Source organism: Lynx canadensis, chromosome B4 (genome assembly GCF_007474595.2).
Source record: "Lynx canadensis isolate LIC74 chromosome B4, mLynCan4.pri.v2, whole genome shotgun sequence".
Lineage (NCBI taxonomy): Eukaryota > Metazoa > Chordata > Mammalia > Carnivora > Felidae > Lynx > Lynx canadensis.
In genome coordinates, this window is record NC_044309.1 from 53,876,013 (window position 1) to 53,881,255 (window position 5,243).

General features: G+C 41.8%; 1 pseudogene; it reads right to left on the reverse strand.

The window, feature by feature from the left end:
• Window positions 1-349: 349 nt before the first annotated feature.
• Window positions 350-1,721, reverse strand: LOC116738196 (annotated as a pseudogene).
• Between the last annotated feature and the right edge of the window lie 3,522 nt (window positions 1,722-5,243).

Genomic DNA, 5,243 nt, shown 5'->3' on the forward strand with positions numbered 1-5,243 from the left:
ATAAAATCACCTTTTGCACAAAAAAAGGAAGAAAGAAAGAAAAGAAAGGAAAAGGAAAAAAAAAAAAGAGTAGCACTGTGTTAGCCTGAAAAGAAGGAGAGTTTTCTGTACCAAAGAAATGTGTATGGTTCAATTTAATTTAACATCAATTTATTAAATGCTCATTATGTACTTGTCCCCCCAGCTGGATGCTCTGGGGGAGTGAACAAGATACATTCCTTACCTATGATCAATCAGGGAACAAAATAAAGTAAAGACACACAGATAACTGTGGTATTTTAAAATTTTCCACTTTATTGAGGTATAATTAACCCATGTTTTATAAGATATTTAACATAAACATTGTGGTTATTTGTGTGTGTGTGTGTGTGTGTGTTGTGTGTATAGTGAAATAATGATTCACTATGATTTCCCCACCGTGAAAGAATTAAGGAAGGTATTTTTATCTAAATGTTTTATTAAACAAAGGTAAGTGTTGTAAAGGCACCTTTACACAATGATGAGCCCCAGGAGCACCACAACCACTGAAATCCACACTGGGTCTCCAGAAAGCAGAACTGGCCACTGGGCCAGCACCAGGCAAAGAAGAATGAGCAGCAGAGCAAGCAGTGAGGAGCAAACATAGACAACCCAGCCAGAGAGTGGAGTAGGGGTGGAGCTGCCTGTGAAAAGTAGTCCTTGTAGAGTTAGCCTCTCTGCTGCAGGTCCATTCTCCTCCTGCACCTCTGCTTCATTTCCCCCTTTCTTCATCTCAGGTTGATACCTGAGGATGAGAACACAAAAAGCCAGAAGAGAAGAAAATAGCAGTGTCCCAATTGATATGAGATTCAAGAGATCAGTGAGTCCAAAGAGAATGACATGATTGCTACAATAATGACAAATATCAAAATGGCCATGATGGAGTTGTATGTGTCATTTTGCATCCAGGCAAGGACAGGGAACAGAAAGCCATCCTGTGCCATCATGTATATCACTTGAAGTTTGGGGACCATAAAGCCAAAGATGTTGGACAAAAGACTGCAGAGGAATCCAAAAGCTATAACATAGTTGGCAGGGGTCTATCCAATATAGAGAAATGACTCATACAAGGTGTTCCCAGGTTGAAGCTTGTAGTAAGGCACCATAAGCGTAAGTGCTAGAGACACCAAAGTACACCAAAAAGCAGATGAACAGTGAAATCACAATGCCTATGGGGATGGAACGCTGGGGATTCTGGGCTTCGTTGACTCTGGTAGTAATAACACTGATACCTTTAAAAGCATAGAAACAGGTAGCTGTTCCACAAAGAATCCCCTTGAAGCCAGAAGGCACAAATCCTCCAGAGCCAAGAGGGCCCAAGGTAGAGGTGTCATTGAGTCCAGGCATTACGTAGTCCTCTTCTGTGAGCTTCCAGTTGTACACATCCCCTTTAATGAAGCCAAAGATGATGATAAAACTGAGAACCAAAAGTGTCATCAATGTGAGCACAAATGTGATCACTTTGGTAACCAGGATTACCCAAAGTTCTTAGTCAGCAATTCCATGAACAGCAATACAAGGCCCACAACAAAGAAGCCTGGCATTTCTGCAAAGAAATGGGGAGCATGAGGTGGGATGCTTTCACGCATGATCTGAGAGATCCATTTCCTAGAAAGGTTGTCAATAGCTAAGGTTCCAGCCCAGGTCACAATGACTGTTTCAGCAACATTGGCAAGGATGAGGTTTCAGCCAGTGATGAAGGCCCAGATTTCACCTATAGTGACATAGATGTAGAGATATGCAGAGCCAGAATGGAAAAGCTGAACACTTAACTCTGCATATCACAGCACAGCCAACACAGAATATAGGCCGGCCACCAACAAGTAGATCAGAATGGATGGTCCTGCTTTATCTCTAGCCACCTCACCTGCCAGGATATACACACCTATACCCACTGTGTGGCCCACACTCATGACTACTAAATCCAGAGTGTTCAGACTTCTGGCAGAGTCAGTTACAGTTGTCAGTGGCTCTAGATTATGTCTGTGTACCAGGTTTTGACCAAATCTGTGAAATGCTTGACACAGCATTCTAACTAAAGTTGAAGGGGATTTCGGGATCAAAGAGCTGTAGCAAGCCCAGGGAACCAAAAGTTTCAGATCAGGTTTGTGAGGTTGAGTTAAGCCAAGTTGTATTGGGGCTGCAGAATTCCTTTGGTCAGGCTTCAGATCTGCTCCTTCGTATTTCTTCTGCTTTCTGCTATCCCTCCGTAATGCCTAAGACATGGTAAACAATAAATATTTACTGAATTCATTATTCAACCCATGCACAAAAACTCAGAAGTTGCATGTCACCTGTAATAGCCCAAATATCACAGAAACTGATACCAAAAGACATCATAGAAGAAGCAGAAAAAGTTTTTTTTTTTTACCCAGAAAAAGTGACAAATATCTCCAAACATTCTCCTTTTTTACACACCACATGACATAATCCCATGTGGGTTCATCAAACTCATGTAGCTTCATTTACTAATTAAGCTATAAGACATAAGGGTTTGAATTTTTTGTGTGGCAATCCATATACAGGATGTATGTGCAGTACTTAGGTGTGACTTATGAAACATCAATTCATGGAATGGAATGTGTCATTGCAACTACACAACCATTTTTTAAATATCATCTGAGCTTAAAATAAAAATATTGGTCCACAGGCCTTAAAACCAGTGACCCCAAAATCATATAGCCAAGGTCAGAGGTAACTTTAGCCTCCTTTCTCCTCATTCTCCATCATCCATTTAGCTCTACTGATGTCAAAGAATGTTTAGTCCAACCCTTCCCTTTACCCACCCCAGGCCCACAGGGGGCGCCGTGAGAAGAGAGGAAGAGGGGAAAAAGAGGCAGGCCCTTCATAACTACCTGCAAGAAGTGGAGAACCAGGCTGTCTGGTGAGGAAATACTAGTGAAATGGTGCAGCAGCCAACAAAGTGTTATTACTAAGGAGCCAGAAAGGCCATTTTGTGAATTCTGACATTCAATGAACCTCACCCAAAGCAAGCAGACAAAAATACACTACAATTTGTATGTCCACAGTTATGAGAGTGTGAAGGGCAGGGAGAAAAGAAGTAAGTCACCTAGCTCAGTAGCTCACAACCAAAACAATGTCTACTGTCTCTTCCCTCTCTGGGTTCCAGAAAAGAAGGAGGGGTCACTTCTGCAGACAGTCTCCTTATTGGCTACACTGTGTCTTGCACCATCTGTGATGTCAGCTGCCAGCAGCCTGGAGAATTTTCCCTGGAGAGTATCAAAACACTCACTTGCAACTCCCTATTTATTTTCACAAGGATGCATTTTTAAGTTGCTCAAAACACTGTCTAAATATACCAGATACATTTTCTTAATGAACAAATGTTACATGTGGTTCCCTCTTCCCCCTCATCCACTGCTGCTATTCAAATGGCCTCCTACTCAAGGGGAGCAAGACTTTGGGTGAAAAATTCACAGCAATGCCCCAGAAATGAGCAGTGGAGAACAGGAAAACACACTCATGCAGCCCCCACTTCTCTCCCTACTCAGGCTTTGGGTTTGAGAGGATTTTAGGAAACGTCAGAGGTTTTTTAAAGACAGAAAGATCAAGTCAAAATTGAAATGTCTTCTCTACAGATTATCAAAAGTTGCCCTTGGTTTATGGGTCAGAACTTCTGCGTACAAATCCATCTAGACTCTTTATTTTCCACTCTCAAGTTCCAATTACAATTGGAACTACAAGCATACAAGACAGATTAGGAGGGTCAATTCCTAACTCATGGAATCTTTCTACACTATGAATGTAATTGATTTGTCCCTCACCCATCCCCAGGCTTCATCTGTTCGATGGTTGCCACTGCACTCCCTGCACAGTCCTTCCTTCCTTCATCATCTGAACTGCGCTGATTCCTCCAGCCTCATCTCCTGCCCAGTTCCTGCTCCAGCTGTGAAATTGTACACTCACCTTTTTCCCTTCCTCTAATACCCTGTTGTCCCCCTCACTTAGCTAACCCCCACTTGTCTTTCAGTTCCCAGGTCAGATGTTAAATCCCAAGGAAGCCTCCCTTGACCCTTAGACTACCCTTCCTGTGTGCTCTCATAAGCACCTGGGCTTACTGCAGGTACCATTTATCCTAAAGTATCAAACTTCCAGGTCAGCTACCTGTTTTCTTCCTTTAGACTGTGAGTTAGGTGCTCAATAAATATTTGTGGGACAAATACACAAACTGAAAGAGAAACCTGAAAGAGCACATAATCAGATTTCATATATATTTGAGTTTGGGATACATACTTTGTAGCCAAGCAACCTTTATAAACCTGATTCAGGTAAAGATATAAGTGGCATCATGTTCCCTGTGGAAGCCAAACAAAATAAAAAGTGTGATAGGAAAATTAACTGTGATAAAATGCTGACTGCAGATCATTGCAGGTGTAAGCCACACAGGGTGATAAAGAATTGTTTGCCTTTGAGGACGCTTGTTTTAAAAATATCAGGCTGCCTTGGGTTCCAGGCACCAACCACCAACACTCAGGGAATCCCTACTTTTTTGAAGGCATCATGTTCAGGCCCTATAATCTAGGTATGATAAACTAAGGCAGAGGTTCTCACTTTGGGGAACAGAGGGAGGCATAAATGAAGACAGTGGGGAATATTTTCAAATTTCATATCCTCTCCCTCTGGAGATTCTTGTCCACTAGCCCCATACTTCCCATGACTGCTCTATACCACCCAAGTGACAAGAAATTGTCCTCAGTTTCAAAGGGAAGAGATTCTAAAAGCTTCCTTCACAGGAAGGCAGCGCAGTTTAGTATTAGGAGTAAAGGCTCTGCAGGTAGACTTCTCAGGTTCAAATTACAACTTAACCTCATACCAGGTGACTCTGTACAAACTAGTTTGCCTCTTTGGACTTTAGTTTCCACAACAGTTAGATGGGAGTGAAAGTAAATACCTCATAGGGTCATTGTGAGGAGTAAGTGAAATGATGCCTGTAAAGTACTTAGCTCTGTGCTTAGCATACAATGTGTATTTAATATAATCTACCTAATACTTAAATATTGAAATCTGATCCAGAGTTCCCAAACTTAGAAAATTAATTATTCTTTGTAAATGTCTAGCCTCGAAATCATCCACTACATCTCAAGTCTGTTAGCTTGAGACATCATGAGACAATGCAAACAGTTTTATTCCATATAATTTGCCTTGAAACCCTAAGGGCTCTAATTAGACACACACACACGCTGGTGCTAAACACTTGGAGGTCC